The sequence below is a fragment of the Scyliorhinus torazame genome, chromosome 3 (genome assembly GCF_047496885.1).
Source record: "Scyliorhinus torazame isolate Kashiwa2021f chromosome 3, sScyTor2.1, whole genome shotgun sequence".
NCBI classification, from domain to species: domain Eukaryota; kingdom Metazoa; phylum Chordata; class Chondrichthyes; order Carcharhiniformes; family Scyliorhinidae; genus Scyliorhinus; species Scyliorhinus torazame.
In genome coordinates this window covers 6,490,283-6,508,271 of record NC_092709.1, presented here as the reverse complement: position 1 = coordinate 6,508,271, position 17,989 = coordinate 6,490,283, and positions in this window count along the sequence as shown.

The window sequence follows — 17,989 nt, the reverse complement described above, 5'->3', positions numbered from 1 at the left end:
GCCGGTCCGCTCTGAGCACGCGCTGCCGGCCGCCGGTCCCGCCCCCCACCCCCGCCCAGCCCCGCGCGCAGGCGCAGCGCGGGAGGCCTGGAAGTGGATACAGGTGAGGGTGAGGTTGACACGTGGGCCTAGTGGGGCAGCAGCCAGTGGAGTGAAGGCAGGAGGAGGAGGTTTCATGGGGCAGGACCAAAACCCAGCCCATGGAGCTAGATTGCAAGTTAGCGATGAATGAAGACTGGAAATGCTCAGCATTTGTGGAGCCAGAGGGTTAGCATCTCAGTGAGGTCACAGCACCTGGAGCTCAAACCTGCTGTTCGAGGACTGAGATGAGGAGGAACTACTTCTCGCAGAGGGTGGCGAATCTGTGGAGCTCACTGCCCCAGAGTGTGGTGCAATCTGAGTCATTAAATGGTTTCCACAAAGAGATAGGTATATTTCTGATTTTTAAAAATGGGTTAAAGAGATATGGGCAACAGGCAGGAAGGCGGATTTGAGATCAGGCATAATCTGATTGAATGGCGGAGCAGGCTCAAAGGGCTGAATTGCCTACTTCTCCTAATTCCTATGTTCTTATGTGCTTCATTAATAAGTGGATTTCTTGATTAATAAGGGGATCAGTGTTTATGGGGCAGGAGAATGAGGAACATGTAGAACAAAAAAAAGTACAGCACAGGAACAGGCCCTTCTGCCCGCCAAGCCTGTGCCGATCATGATGCCGTTACTAAAAAAAACCTGACCTTACTGGTCCATAATCCCTCTATTTCCTCCCTATCCATGTACCCATCCAGGTGCCTCTTAAATGTTGCTGATGTGCCTGCTTCCACCACATCCTCTGGCAGCCCATGCCAGGCACCTACCACGCTCTGCCTGAAAAACGTACCCCGCACATCTCCCTTAAACTTTCCCACTCTCCTTGAATCTGTGCCCCCTTGTAATTGACACTTCCACCATTGGATAAAACCTCGGACTGTCCACCCTGTCATAATTTTGTCGACCTCTATCAGGTCTCCCCTCAGCCTCCGTCTTTCCAGTGAAAACAATCCTAGTTTATTCAACCTCTCCTCATAGCCAACACACTCGAGACCAGGCAACATTCTGGTGAACCTTCTTTGCACTCTCTCCAAAGCTTCCACGTCCTTCGGGGGATGTAAAAGGGGAGGCGGAGTTGCGTTACTTGTTAGGGAGAATATCACAGCTGTACTGCGGGAGGACACCTCAGAGGGCAGTGAGGCTATTTGGGTAGAGATCAGGAATAAGGGTGCAGTCACAATATTGGGGGTTTACTACAGGCCTCCCAACAGCCAGCAGGAGATAGAGGAGCAGATAGGTAGACAGATTTTGGAAAAGAGTAAAAACAACAGGGTTGTGGTGATGGGAGACTTCAACTTCCCCAATATTGACTGGGACTCACTTAGTGCCAGGGGCTTAGACGGGGTGGAGTTTGTAAGGAGCATCCAGGAGGGCTTCTTAAAACAATATGTAGACAGTCCAACTAGGGAAGGGGCGGTACTGGACCTGGTATTGGGGAATGAGCCCGGCCAGGTGGTAGATGTTTCAGTAGGGGAGCATTTTGGTAACAGTGACCACAATTCAGTTAGTTTTAAAGTACTGGTGGACAAGGATAAGAGTGGTCCGAGGATGAATGTGCAAAATTGGGGGAAGGCTAATTATAACAATATTAGGCGGGAACTGAAGAACATAGATTGGGGGTGGATGTTTGAGGGTAAATCAACATCTGACATGTGGGAGGCTTTCAAGTGTTAGTTGAAAGGAATTCAGGACCGGCATGTTCCTGTGAGGAAGAAGGATAAATACGGCAATTTTCGGGAACTTTGGATAACGAGAGATATTGTAGGCCTCGTCAAAAATAAAAAGGAGGCATTTGTCAGGGCTAAAAGCCTGGGAACAGACGAAGCCTGCGTGGAATATAAGGAAAGTAGGAAGGAACTTAAGCAAGGAGTCAGGAGGGCTCGAAGGGGTCATGAAAAGTCATTGGCAAATAGGGTTAAGGAAAATCCCAAGGCTTTTTACACGTACATAAAAAGCAAGAGGGTAGCCAGGGAAAGGGTTGGCCCACTGAAGGATAGACAAGGGACTCTATGTGTGGAGCCAGAGGAAATGGGCGAGGTACTAAATGAATACTTTGCATCAGTATTCACCAATGAGAAGAAATTGGTAGATGTTGAGTCTGGAGAAGGGTGTGTAGATAGCCTGGGTCACATTGAGATCCAAAAAGACGAGGTGTTGGGTGTCTAAAAAATATTAAGGTAGATAAGTCCCCAGGGCCTGATGGGATCTACCCCAGAATACTGAAGGAGGCTGGAGAGGAAATTGCTGAGGCCTTGACAGAAATCTTTGGATCCTCACTGTCTTCAGGGGATGTCCCGGAGGACTGGAGAATAGCCAATGTTGTTCCTCTTTTTAAGAAGGGTAGCAAGGATAATCCAGGGAACTACAGGCCGGTGAGCCTTACTTCAGTGGTAGGGAAATTACTGGAGAGAATTCTTCGAGACAGGATCTACTCCCATTTGGAAGCAAATGGACGTATTAGTGAGAGGCAGCATGGTTTTGTGAAGGGGAGGTCATGTCTCACTAACTTGATAGAGTTTTTCGAGGAGGTCACTAAGATGATTGATGCAGGTAGGGCAGTGGATGCTGTCTATATGGACTTCAGTAAGGCCTTTGACAAGGTCCCTCATGGTAGACTAGTATAAAAGGTGAAGTCACACGGGATCAGGGGTGAGCTGGCAAGGTGGATACAGAACTGGCTAGGTCATAGAAGGCAGAGAGTAGCAATGGAAGGATGCTTTTCTAATTGGAGGGCTGTGACCAGTGGTGTTCCACAGGGATCAGTGCTGGGACCTTTGCTCTTTGTAGTATATATAAATGATTTGGAGGAGAATGTAACTGGTCTGATTAGTAAGTTTGCAGACGACACAAAGGTTGGTGGAATTGCGGATAGCGATGAGGACTGTCAGAGGATACAGCAGGATTTAGATTGTTTGGAGACTTGGGCGGAGAGATGGCAGATGGAGTTTAATCCGGACAAATGTGAGTTAATGCATTTTGGAAGGTCTAATGCAGGTAGGGAATATACAGTGAATGGTACAACCCTCAAGAGTATTGAAAGTCAAAGAGATCTAGGAGTACAGGTCCACAGGTCACTGAAAGGGGCAACGCAGGTGGAGAAGGTAGTCAAGAAGGCATACGGCATGCTTGCCTTCATTGGCCGGGGCATTGAGTATAGGAATTGGCAAGTCATGTTGCAGCTGTATAGAACCTTAGTTAGGCCACACTTGGAGTATAGTGTTCAATTCTGGTCGCCACACTACCAGAAGGATGTGGAGGCTTTAGAGAGGGTGCAGAAGAGATTTACCAGAATGTTGCCTGGTATGGAGGGCATTAGCTATGAGGAGCGGCTGAATAAACTCGGTTTGTTCTCACTGGAACGAAGGAGGTTGAGGGGTAACCTGATAGAGGTCTACAAAATTATGAGGGGCATAGACAGAGTGGATAGTCAGAGGCTTTTCCCCGGGGTAGAGTGGTCAATTACTAGGGGACATAGGTTTAAGGTGAGCGGGGCAAGGTTTAGAGTAGATGTACGAGGCAAGTCTTTTACGCAGAGGGTAGTGGGTGCCTGGAACACGCTACCGGAGGAGGTGGTGGAAGCAGGGACGATAGTGAAATTTAAGGGGCATCTTGACAAATACATGAATAGGATGGGAATAGAGGGATACGAACCCCGGAAGTGTAGAAGATTGTAGTTTAGTCGGGCAGCATGGTCGGCACGGGCTTGGAGGGCCGAAGGGCCTGTTCCTGTGCTGTACATTTCTTTGTTCTTTGTTCTTTGTTCTGATAATGTGGTGACTGTCATAATATACACCAGTATATCATGGTGCAGACACACACTGATGGACACACAGTGGGACCAATCAACACACACAACACCGCAGCCAATCACCAGTTAGAGCACACGCACTATAAAGACAGGTGGCATCAGAGTTCCCGCTCATTCGAGCTGCAGCTAGCTAGTAGGACAGAGCTCACAGCCTGCAGCACAGACATTCACCATGTGCTGAGTGCATCGACTGGTTAGGACAAGGCAACGGTCTTTAGTTAAAGCTAATATCATGTTAACCCACAGTGAGAGTATGTTAAACAGTTAATGATTCAACAAAATAGTATTGTACTATTTCAAGTGTTGGTGACCTGTATGTGTTCCACGGATCCAGAGCGCCCAACACAACATGATAGCAGGAGTTGAGGGATATTAGCACTTCTTAGACCTACCTGCAAGTGATCTGCCTTCCGCCAGCATTCCATCATCCTGCAACATGGACAACATCAGCCCACCGCCGCCGCTCCGCATCGCCGGCAACCTCGGGGCCAACTGGAAGATATTCAAACAACGCTTCCAGCTCTTCCTTGAGGCAACAGACAAGGAGGACGCCTCGGATACCAGAAAGATTGCTCTCCTCGTCTCCACGGCCGGGGACCATGCCATCCACATTTTCAATTCTTTCACCTTTACGGATGATGAAGATAAAACAAAGTTTAAGACGGTCCTCCTCAAGTTTGACAGTCACTGCAGCGTAGAGGTGAATGAAAGTTTCGAGCGCTACGTGTTCCAACAGCGTTTACAGAGTAAGGATGAACCTTTCCAATCCTTTCTCACGCACCTCCGCATCCTTGCGCAGTCTTGCAGCTACAGGCCCACCTCCGACTCCATGATACGCGACCAGATTGTTTTCGGTGTTCAGTCGGACCCCCTACGTCAGCAGCTCCTCAAAGTAAAGCAGCTCACCCTAGCGACCGCCATTGAGACTTGTGTCCTATACAAAAACACCACGAGCCGGTATTCCCACATCCAAGCGGCTGAAACGGCGCGGCAATTGAGCAACCCCAGGGCCTCAGCCTGGATGAGGGCGGCTATTTTGCGCGCTTTTCGTGGACTCCCGAGCTTGTGCGCACCAAACGAGGGGACAGCGACGTCGAAGAATGTAACGCGCAGGCGCGCACCACGTACGACCGCACCGCGCATGCGCGGTGGCGCAGCAAACGTGCTGACGCTACGACGTGCGGCAACTGTGGCTCTGCCCATTTAAAACGGCAATGTCCTGCCAAATCTCGACAATGCCTAAGATGTGTCAGACTTGGCCACTATGCTGCCTTATGCCGAGCAGCTCAGCCTGCCAATTCGTATCGCTCCGGCCAGCCTCGCAGGAATGTCCAGGCAATTCAACCCACGGTTACAGAGTCCGATGCGAACCTCCCACACAGCAGTGACACCGAGGACCCAAAGGCGCCTTTTCGAGTCGGTATCGTGACAAAAAACCGGGTGTCCCCGAATCAAAGACACCAGCCGCTGTCGGTATACAGCATCGATCCAGACGATGAGTGGTGTGCCACCCTGACGGTCAACCGGTCCCAAATACGATTCCGCCTGGACACTGGTGCCTCCACCATTCTCATTGCGCGGTCTAACTTCCAAAGCCTTTGTGTCAAACCAGCCATCCTTCCATCAGCCTGCCAGCTATTGGATTACAACGGCAATGCCATTGATGCCAGCGGCTCGTACCAACTTGAAGTGACGCACAGGTCACGCAAAGCCATCCTTTCTTTTGAAATCGTGGGCTCCTCGAAAGCCTCCCTGCTTGGCGCGCAGGCATGCAAGCTGTTGAACCTTGTTCAGAGAGTTCACTCTCTCTCCTGATGACACATCTGCCTTTCAGGACACTGACTTCAGGGCGCAACTTGACGCCATCATCAACCAGCACCACAACATCTTCGAAGGCATGGGCACGCTCCCATATACCTACAAGATCTTATTGAAACAGAACACCACGCCTGTGGTGCACGCACCTCGCAGGGACCCAGCACCCCTTAAGGACCGCCTCAATCAGCAGCTGCAGGACCTCCAGGACCAAGGAGTGATTTCCAGAGTCACGGAACTGACCGACTGGGTCAGTTCCATGGTTTGTGTAAAAAAGCCTTCCGACGAATTGAGACTTTGCATTGATCCCAAGGATCTCAATCGCAATATTATGAGAGAGCACTATCCAATTCCCAAGCGCGAAGAGATCACATGTGAGATGGCTCGCGCCAAGCTCTTCACCAAACTCAATGCATCAAAAGGATTCTGGCAAATCCAGCTCAACAAATCCAGCAGGAAACTGTGTACATTCAATACCCCCTTTGGCAGATATTGTTACAACAGGATGCCGTTTGGGATCATATCTGCTTCAGAAGTGTTCCATAGGATTATGGAACAAATGATGGAAGGCTTTTCCCCAGGGTAGAGGGGTCAATTACTAGGGGGCATAGGTTTAAGGTGAGAGGGGCAAGGTTTAGAGTTGATGTACGAGGCAAGTTTTTTACGCAGAGGGTAGTGGGTACCTGGAACTCGCTACTGGAGGAGGTAGTGGAAGCAGGGACGATAGGGACATTTAAGGGGCATCTTGACAAATATATGAATAGGATGGGAATAGAAGGATACGGACCCAGGAAGTGTAGAAGATTGTAGTTTAGTCGGGCAGTATGGTCGGCACGGGCTTGGAGGGCCGAAGGGCCTGTTCCTGTGCTGTACATTTCTTTGTTCTTTGTTCTTTGTTGAAGGTGTTCGTGTCTATGTCGACAATATAATCACTTGATCCACCACCCCGCAGGAGCATGTCAGTCGCCTCCAGCACGTATTCAAACGCATACGTGAGCAGGGCCTACACCTCAACAGGGGCAAATGCTCATATGATCAGACGGAACTCAAGTTCCTCGGGGACCACTTCTCCCAGTTGGGTGTGCGGCCGGATGCGGACAAGGTGGCTGCTACAGCCATTAAAACGCCAGAGGACAAGAAGGCGGTCCTCCGATTTATGGGCATGGTCAACCTTTTAGGGAAGTTCATCCCTAACCTCGCCTCTCATACCACGGCTCTCAGGAACCTGGTCAGGAAGACGACAGACTTCCAATGGCTCCCTGCCCACGAGTACGAATGGAGAGAACTCAAAACCAAACTCACCACAGCCCCGGTCTTAGCTTTCTTCGATCCAGCAAAGGAGACCAAAATTTCGACCTATGCCAGCCAATCCTGCATTGGGGCGGTGCTCCTTCAACGCGATGAGGCCTCATCATGGGCCCCCGTTGCATATGCGTCATGCGCCATGACCCCCACGGAACAGCGCTACGCGCAGATAGAAAAGGAGTGCCTGCGCCTTCTGACCAGTGTGGTTAAGTTTCATGATTATGTGTACGGCCTTCCCCAATTCACCGTCGAGACCGACCATCGCCCGCTGGTCAATATAATACAGAAAGACTTGAACGACATGACACCTTGCCTCCAGCGTATTCTTCTCAAGCTCCGGTGATATGACTTCCGGCTGGTATGCACCCCAGGCAAGGACCTCATCATTGCTGACGCTCTCTCCAGGGCAGTCAACACTCCATGTGACCCAGTGGGATTCGTCTGCCAGGTTGACGTCCATGTGGCCTTCGTGGCCTCCAATCTACCTGCCACGGATGAACGACTCGTCCAAATTCGCCGCGAGACAGCGGCTGACCCTTTGCTACAGCGTGTCATGCGCCACGTAACAGACGGGTAGCTCAAGGGCCAGTGCCCTCAGTTCTATAATGCCAGAGATGATCTGGCGGTAGTAGATGGGGTTCTTCTGAAACTGGACCGCATTGTTATCCCGCATAGCATGCGCCAGCTTGTCCTGGAACAGCTACACGAGGACCACCTTGGCGTGGAAAAGTGCCGCCGACGGGCCCGAGAGGCAGTGTACTGGCCCGGCATTAATGAAGACATCGCCAACACAGTGCTCAACTGCCCCACTTGTCAGCGCTTCCAGCCGGTCCACCCACTTGAGACCCTGCAGCCCCATGAGATGGTCACGTCACCATGGACCAAGGTGGGCATCGACCTGTTCCACGCGCTGGGTAGAGACTATGTCCTGATCGTGGATAACTTTTCAAATTACCCGGAGGTGATACGGTTGCACGATATCACATCGTCTGCAGTCATCCGTGCCTGTAAGGACACCTTTGCTCGACACGGCATCCCACTCACGGTTATGTCGGACAATGGCCCCTGCTTCGCAAGCCAGGAATGGTCCAACTTTGCCAGGCGGTACAATTTTGCACATGTGACATCCAGTCCCCTGTACCCCCAATCCAACGGCAAAGCGGAGAGGGGCGTCCACATAGTCAAACGGCTCCTCTGCAAGGCTGCCGATGCTGGGTCCGATTTCTACCTTGCCCTGCTGGCCTATCGCTCTGCCCCACTGTCCACTGGCCTGTCGCCAGCCCAGCTGCTCATGGGTCGCACCCTGAGGATGACGGTACCGTCCATTCATGTCCCAGACCTCGACCACGTTCCGGTCCTTCAACGAATGCAGCTGTCTCGTGCACAGCACAAGGCGGCTCATGACTCCCGTGCAGCTGATCTCCCTGCTCTGGCTCCAGATGACAACGTCCGCATCCATCTTCCGGATGGTGACTGGTCTGCAACCGCTGTGGTTCTTCGGCAGGTGGCCCCCTGCTCGTTCCTGGTTCGTCTACCGGATGACTCCATTCGGTGCCGCAATCGAAGCGCCCTTCGTCTCGTTCCACGCTCGCTACGTGATCCTCCACTGTTGCCACGCCCTCCTGTTGACCCTGCCATGGATTATGCAGAGATTCCGGTCACTCTGCATCCTCCTCACTCTGACGCAGTCCAGCCTGCTCCTCAGCCGGCGGCTCCCGACCCACCCTTGAGGTGGTCAACCAGAATTCGTCGCCCACCTCAGAGACTTAATTTGTGAACTTTGTGGACTTATAGACTTTCTGAATTGTTCTGTTCTTCCGTTTGATCGTTTACATGGTTTGTGTATAGTGTTAATCACGTGATTCTTGTTGCATACTGTTTTTCTGCACCAGGCACCTTCCCATGTAAATAGCTTAGTTCTCATGTACATAGTCCTGTAAATATGTCTTTCGCACACACGTAGTCATGGACATTCTCACCATACACTATTTATTGCCACACATGTACATTCTTTTATAAAAGGGGGGATGTCATAATATACACCAGTATATCATGGTGCAGACACACACACTGATGGACACACAGCAGGACCAATCAACACACACAGCACCGCAGCCAATCACCAGTTAGAGCACACGCACTATAAAGACAGGGGGCATCAGAGTTCCCGCCCATTCGAGCTGCAGCTAGCTAGAAGGACAGAGTTCGCAGCCTGCAGCACAGACATTCACCATGTGCTGAGTGCATCGACTGGTTAGGACAAGGCAAAGCTCTTTAGTTAAAGCTAATATCATGTTAACCCACAATGAGAGTGTGTTAAACAGTTAATGATTCAATAAAATAGTGTTGCACTATTTCAAATATTGGTGACCTGTATGTGTTCCACGGATCCAGAGCACCCAACACAACAGTGACCAGAACTGCACGCAATACACCAAATGCAGCTTAACCAGGGTTTTATATAGCTGCAACATGATTTCCCAACTCTTGTACTCAATGCGCGGTTGATGAAGGCAAGCCGTGATCAATAGCGGAGCAGAGCTGATGGGCCGAATGGTCTAATTTTGCTCTTATATTTTACGGTCAATGACCTTTCATCAGAACACAGACCTGAAACGTTAAATCTGTCTCCACAGACCCCGCTCTACCTTACCACAGAGGATTGTTCAATGCAGTGTCCTGGTTTTAATAAAATTCTGGTACTGTGTTTGAATGCAATTTCTCAAAGACTTAGTTCTAAATGATCTACCCAATTCATTTTTTCCAATTAAGGGGCAATTTAACATGGCCAACCCACCTACCCTGCACATCTTTGGGATGAGGGGGTAAAACCCATGTAGACACGGGGAGAATGTGCAAACTCCACACGGACAGTGTCCCAGAGCCGGGATCGAACCTGGGACCTCGGCGCCGTGAGACAGCAGTGCTAACCACTGCGCCACCGTGCTGCCCTATAAATGATCATATCTTCCCTTGTTGCAAATGTTTCTGGTTATCCACTGTTTAAATGTTATGTAATCTTGCATCTGTACACAACTTGACTTCATGGGCGTCATTCTCCGACCCCCCAGCGGGTTGGAGAATGGCCGTTGGCCGCCGTGAATCCCGCCCCCGCCGGTTGCTGAAGTCTCCTAAGGGAGAAAAGTCGGCGGGCGTTAATGTCGCCGCTGCCGTCGGAGAATGGCACGGGTCTGCGCAAGGCAGCTGATTTTCGGCCTGCCGATATTCTCCATTCCGGATGGGACGAAGTCCCGTCGACGTGATGACCGTTCACGTCGTCGTAAATTAAACCTCTTTTTCATCGGCGTGACCCTGTGCTCCAGGTTCACGCCGACCAGCGAGGAGGTGAGTGACGGCCTGGGGGGTTGGCTCTGGGCAGGCGATGGCGTGGCCGCAGTCTGAATGTGTGAGGAGAGGTGTGTCTCGGGTTGTGTGTGTGTGTGTGTGCGGCGGGGGGGGGGGGGGGGTTGGTTAGAGTGGGCTGGGCTCCGGGGGAGTGCCGGGAGGGGGGCCCGTGCCGGGGAGGGGGATAGGGGGTCTGTGCCGGGGAGGAGGTTGGGGGGGTCCGTGCCGGGGAGGGGGATGGGGGGGGTCCGTGCCGGGGTGGAGGTTGGGGGGGGTCCGCGCCGGGGAGGGGAATGGGGGGGGTCCGTGCCGGGGTGGAGGTTTGGGGGGGGTGTCCGTGCCGGGGAGGGGGATGGGGGGTCCGTGCCGGGGAGGAGGTTGGGGTCCGTGCCGGGGAGGTGGTTGGGGGGGTCCGTGCCGGGGAGGAGGTTGGGGGGGTCCGTGCCGGGGAGGAGGTTGGGGGGGGGTCCGTGCCGGGGAGGGGGATGCGAGGGCAAGTGAGTTGGTCCACCTGGCCAGGTGCCAGCCTCCAACAGTTGGACCCATGCGGTCCATGCCACCTGGCTGGGGGGAGGAGGGGATATGGGCAATGATGACATGTCGTCGTTCCCCTCCCCCCCACCAGGCCGTCATGTTTTCCGATCATCCAGCGATGTTGGCCGCCGTGGCGGCAGCCGCTAATGTCTATGTTGCCCTGGATGAGGAGGAGGAGGAGGAGGAGCGTGCCAGAGAGGCGACGCAGGCTGCCGCAGAGGGACAGGCGGCAGCCGCCCAGGCTGGAGGGACACCTGACCGACAGGACGAGGAGGGGGAGGAGGACGTCGCGGCCCCACGGCAACGGAGGCACCCGAGGGCGCCCCGTGTGTACCGGCCCCGGCAGTCATACCAGGACCTCACGGACCGGGAATGCAGCAGGAGACTCCGGACGAGGCGGGAAACCGTGACACACATCTGCCACCTGCTGGCACACCTGTCACCACGTGGCACTGGCGGGGGACACCCTCTCCCCGTGTCCGTCAAGGTTACGGTGGCCCTGAACTTTTATGCAACGGGGTCATTCCAGGCACCGAGTGGGGACCTGTCCGGCATATCGCAGACATCGGTGCATCGGTGCATCCGGGCAGTGACAGATGCCCTATATGCCATGGCGCACCGCTACATCCGCTTCCCCGTGGACCGGGCCAGCCAAGATGCCCGGGTCGTGGGCTTCTCTGCCGTGGCCGGGTTCCCCATGGTCCAGGGCGCGATCGATGGGATGCACGTCGCCGTGCGGCCACCTGCAGATAACAGGGCCGTGTTCACCAATAGGAAGGGGACCTATTCGATGAACGTACAGGTGGTCTGCGACCACCGCATGATGATCCTGCACGTCTGCGCCCGTTACCCAGGCAGTGTACACGACTCATACGTGTTGTCGCGGTCATCCATCCCTGGCATGTACGAGGGACGCCATCCCCGGCTGAGGGGCTGGTTGCTGGGCGACAGGGGCTACCCATTGCGATCGTGGCTGATGACGCCTATACGGAGGCCACGCAATGAGGCGGAGAACCGCTACAATGGTGCCCATGTAGCGACAAGGGGAGTGATAGAGAGGTGCTTTGGCGTGCTGAAGATGCGTTTCAGGTGCCTGGACCTCTCTGGGGGCGCCCTCCAGTATCGGTCAGATAGAGTCGGCCGCATCATTGTGGTGTGCTGCGTCCTGCACAACATAGCCCAGCAGAGGGGCGATGTGCCGCAGGCAGAGGAGGGCGGAGTGGAGGAGCAGCAGGAAGAGGCCCAGTCCTCCCCAGATGAGGGGGATGGGGGCAATGGTCAGGGCAGACAGGGTACAGGCGGGTGGCTGTCCACCGTTACCGGCTGGCCCAGCGGGCACGGGACAGACTGATAGCCGCCTGCTTCACTGACTAGATGGGCGTGGGAATCGGGTAGTATGGCCACAGACCGCACACCATGGCAACAGCCGACCACCCACACCCCCCACCCATCCACCCACCCAGCACCCTCACCCCCCTCCCCAACCCCACCCACCCCACCCGCATGCACACCACCCTCCCCCCATTGCCGATCCACCTGCGGCACAACGGGCCGGGCTCACACAGTTGCGGGTGGACGCGTGTCTATTGCAGGCCATGGAGGAGGATGACAACCCGCCCTGCGGTGAGCTCCTGGCTCCACATCGTTGGACTATGTCTGACCCATGGCCACAGTACCACCATCCACCCGGACCATCCCTGCATGCGGCTGTGACACTGCAGCGCACAGTCCCGTCCTCTGCCCGGGGGGATGTTGATGGCGGCCCAGGGGGAAGGGGGCAGACTCACCTGGGGCTGAGGTAAGACCACCCCTCACACACACACTTGCGCTCAATGTACATGACACCCCCGCACGCTTTGGACAGAGCACAAAGGCAGCTTCTGTAGGTGTAACATTGACTTTAATAACCAAACGAGTTCATGCACGTGCCCTAGCCCCTAAAACTCATCTGTGCCCTTCACCCGTGCCAACTTACTCAGTGTCTAATTGTTTGGCCTTACGGGCCCTTTGACTACGTCTACGTGGTTCCCCAGACAGTACAGCAGAACTGGAGGTGGACTCCTGTGATTCCTGCCCTCTGACACTGGATCCCTTTGGCGGCCGTTTCCTGGGGCGTCCTGGCCTAGATGGGCCAGGCTGCGGCCCGGGCGACTGGGATGGCGAGCTGCCAGCCTGTTCTGCCCGTTGCCCACCCGATGCACCTGGGACGGAAGGGGGGGGAGTCCGAGGTGTCGCGGTGTTCCGGGACCTCCCCTACAGGGGGAGCCGGGACGGACCACACCACCTCTTCCCTCGGGTTGCCCGATGGCCCCCAGGCCTCTACATGGGTGGGGGATGCGAACGGACTGGCCATCCGACGCCCCCCGACATCTGGCGCTGCCAGTCCTGGAGGCCCGTGCTGGTATCGACAGGGGTCTGCAGGTTTACAGCCATGGAGCCCAGGGGGTTGGCATACCCTGTCTGTGACAGTGCGACGCCGGCTCGCACATGGCCACTGGCTCCGATGCCCTCAGCGATGGCCTGCAGAGACTGGGCCATGGCCTGCTGAGACTGGGCCATGGCGTGCTGAGACTGGGCCATGGCCTGCAGAGACTGGGCTATGGCGTTGAGCGCCTCTGCCATCTGGCGCTGGCACTCGCTCATGGCCTCCTGTGAGAGGGCAGCCATGTCCTGGGCCACAGACGCCGCCTGCACGGAATGCACCAGGCCTCGCAAACCGTTCCCCATGTCTGACACCGTCGCACCCATTGCCTCCACCGCGTACGCCGCCCGTGCGGTGTCAGCCTGGGTGGCACGCATGACCGGCACCACTCCCAGCTCCTGGACGCGGGTGGACTCCTCCACCTGCGACTGCAGCCGCCGCAAGCCGGCCGTCACCCTCTTCGCTCGTCTCCGGGTCGGTGGTTGCATCGGATCTATGGGTGGGTGTGGTAACTCCAGGAACCCGGGATCCATCTGGGCGGCAGATGTTCGCTTGGGCTGGGCTGCCCTCCGACCGCCCGGCCCCTCTGCTGCTCCTACCTCCACCTGCTGTACCGGGACGGCTGTGTTGTGCGCACCAGTGAGTGTACCAGACGCCTCATCACTAAAGTGCCCAACCGAGGTGAGTGTTTCTGCGATGGTGGAGCTTGTTGGTGACAGCAGTGGCGTTGTGTCGTGCTCTTCGTCCCACTCTGAGTCCATGGCACTTTGGGGTGGGGGTTCGTCTCCACCCATCCACTCTGAGTCACTGTCCGGTATTTCGTCTTCCTGGGTAGTGCTGTCCCGGGTAGGGGTGTCCTGGGCAGTGCTGTCCCGGGTAGTGGTGTCCCGGGTAGTGGTGTCCTGGGTAGTGGTGTCCTGGGTAGTGGTGCCCTGGGTAGTGGTGTCCTGGCTCGGATGTGACGGGGGCCTGTGGCTGCCCCCCTCGTCGCTGGGTGGTCGCTCCCGCACGTGACGGGGGTGTCGTCTCCCTGTTGCTCCAGGTCTCTCCGTCTCCCGTGGTGTGCGAGGGGCATCCTGCAGGCGTCGCATGCTGGAGGGTCTGGGTCTCTTCGTCTCCCGTGGCCTCCGAGGGGCATCCTACGGACGTCGCATGCTGGAGGGTCTGGGTCTCTCCGTCTCCCGTGGCCTCCGAGGGGCATCCTGCGGGCGTCGCATGCTGGAGGGTCCGGGTCTCTCCGTCTCCCGTGGCCTCCGAGGGGCATCCTGCGGGCGCCGCATGCTGGAGGGTCCGGGTCTCTCCGTCTCCCGTGGCCTCCGAGGGGCATCCTGCGGGCAGTCTGCATCTGCGGGGATGGGTGCCTGGACGTTTGGTCCTGCGATACACAATGAAGCATGCATGGTTAGACATCAGGCAGTGATCAGGTGATATGGGGGAGGGGGATATAGGGGAGGGGGGATATGGGGACGGGCTGTCGGTGGCTCACTTGCTAGTACGCCCCCGATCTCTGCATCAGCAACCTCCCGGTCCTCAGGTCCGCCAGCCAGTTCCAGGGCCCTTTCCTTGTGTTCGGTCAGTGGCCTCTCATCAGCGGGGCCTCCTCCAGTCCTCACATGCTCCCTATTGTTGTGTGCGCGCTTCTCCTGTGGCGGGGGGGGAGGGGGGGTGGCAGGGGTAAAAGGCAACACTGTTAGGCAGGTATATGAATGCACGCCATCGGTTGCGCGTGCATTGCAGAGGTTAAGGTTAGGGCTGGATTCACTTGGGGATATGGGGGAGGGGGTGATAGGGGGGAGGGGGGATATGGGGGAGGGGGGATATGGGGGAGGGGGGATATGGGGAGGGGGGATATGGGGGAGTGGGGATATGGGGGATGGGGAGGGGGGATATGGGGGAGGGGGGATATGGGGGAGGCTCACCCTGCCAGCTCTGACGAGGTCGTTCACCTTCTTGTGGCACTGGGTGCCTGTCCGTGGTGTCAGGGCCACAGCGGTGACGGCCTCTGCCACTTCCCTCCACAGACGCCGGCTGTGGCGTGGGGCAACTCTGCGGCCGTGCCCGGGATACAGGGCGTCCCTCCTCTGCTCCACCGCGTCCAGGAGCGCCTCCGCATCCCGTGACTCGAACCTCGGGGCTGAGTGGCGGCCAGCCATCCAGTCGGGTGTTCCGGTCGGGTGTTCCGGTTGGGTGGGGGGGAGAAGCGCGGCCTTATGAGCCGTCACGCCGTGCGGCATGTATGACGCTGCATGGCGTGAACCACTGCACAAGCGCGGATCCCGTTACGTCGCTGCCAGCCCATTTCGGGCCGGAGACTTTCGACCCATTTTTCCGACGTGACGCAAGTCGGATTTGAGCCGTTTTTTGCGCCGATCGGCGGACTTTCCGCCGGTAACGGAGAATTTCGCCCCTTGTTTCTCACATTTTCTTCATCCCGTGTGTGCCACCATTTAATTTATAAATTAATTGAAATATTATTTTTAGGTATTAATCCACCGATCAGTGGGAACAGTTTTTGCTCAATCTCAGCCACCTTCAGAATTCTTCTCAAGTTTTTTTGCTCTGATGAAAAGAGATGCTGGGTGCGATTCTCCGACCCCCCCACCGGGTCGGAGAATCGCCGGGGGCCGGGGTGAATCCCGCCGCCGCCGTGTCCCGAATTCTCCGGCACCGGATATTCAGCGGGGGCGGGAATGGCGCCGCGCCGGTCGGCGGAAATCGCACCGGTCGGCGGGCCTACCCCGGCGATTCTCCGGTCCGCGATGGGCCGAAGTCCCGCCGCTGTCAACCCACGCCAGCCGGCGTGGATTGAACCAACTTTTGAACGGCGGGACGAGGCGGTGCGGGTGGGCTCCGGGGTCCTGGGGTGGGGGTGCTCCGGGGTCCTGGGGGGGGCGTGGGGCGATCTGGCCCAGGGGGTGCCCCCACGGTGGCCTGGCCCGCGATTGGGGCCCACCGATCCGCGGGCGGGCCTGTGCCGTGGGGGCACTCTTTTCCTTCCGCCTTCACCATGGTCTTCACTATGGCGGAGGCGGAAGGGACCACCTCCACTGCGTATGCGCGGGGATGCCGTGAGCGGCCGCTGACGCTCCCGCGCATGCGCGCCCGGCAAAGGCCTTTCCCGCCAGCCGGCGGGGCGGAAATCACTCCGGCGCGGGCCTAGCCCCTCAAGGTGAGGGCTCGGCCCCTCAAGATGCGGAGAATTCCGCACCTTTGGGGCGGCGCAATGCCGGACTGATTTGCGCCATTTTTGGCGCCAGTCGGCGGGCATCGCACCAATTGCGGAGAATCCCGGCCCCTATATCTCTGCTCCCTCCTCATAATTCAAATCATCGATCTCTGTGTTCATTGTAGTGAATTTCAGACCGTAAGTAATAGGAACAGGAGGAGGCCCGTCGGCCTCTCGAGCCAGTTCTGCCATTCGATAGGGTCATGGCTGATCCGACAGTCCTCACACCCACTTTCCTGCCCTTTCCCCTAACCCTTGATTCCCATTCTGATCAAGAATCTATCTCAGCCTTAAATATACACAAGGACTCTGCCCCCGACAGCTCTTTGTGCTAAGGAGCTCCAAAGACTCACAACCCACTGAGAGAAGAAGTTCTCCTTATCTCAGTCTGAAATTGGCTCCCCTTTATTCTGAGACTCTGCCCTCTGATCCTAGACTCTTCCCTGAGGGGAAACATCCTCTCAGCATTTACCCTGTCAGCCTCTGTAGAATCTGACATGTTTCAATGCGATCACCTCCCGTTCTTCTCAGTTCCAATGAGTAGAATCCCAACCTGCTTAACCTTTGCTCATTAGACAATCCCTCCACACCGGGGAGCATCCTAGTGAACCTTCGCTGAACTGCCACTAATGAAATTTCTGTCTACTCTCCATGGATTTGTTGTCCTTCCAAATATAGGACACCTAAACCTTGAGGCAATATTCCAGCTATGGTCTAACTAAGCAGTCCGGTGATAGGGCTGGAAAGTGGAGTTCAGGTAGAGCGTGATGGCAGGCAACCTCAATGGCCAGCATGGCCTTGTCCTGCCCCTGTATCTCATGTTCTTAACGATTTGTATAGGATTAGCTTTGTAACAAATTGTATTTATATATTTTTAACACAGAAAAGCTTCACAGACACATATTCAGAAATAAATAGCATATAGAACATAGAAAATACAGCACAGAACAGGCCCTTCGGCCCACGATGTTGTGCCAAACCTTTGTCCTAGATTTATCATAGATTATCATTGAATTTACAGTGCAGAAGGAGGCCATTCGGCCCTTTGAGTCTGCACCGGCTCTTGGAAAGAGCACCCTACCCAAACTCAACACCTCCACCCAACACCAAGGGCAATTTGAACATTAAGGGCAATTTATCATTGGCCAATTCACCTAACCTGCACATCTTTGGACTGTGGGAGGAAACCGGAGCACCCGGAGGAAACCCACGCAGACACGAGGAGGACGTGCAGACTCCGCACAGACAGTGACCCAAGCCGGAATCGAACCTGGGACCCTGGAGCTGTGAAGCAATTGTGCTATCCACAATGCTACCGTGCTGCCCTTAAGAACAAATAAATCTACACTATATCATTTTCCCGTAATCCATGTACCTATCCAACAGCTGCTTGAAGGTCCCTAATGTTTCCGACTCAACTACTTCCACAGGCAGTGCATTCCAT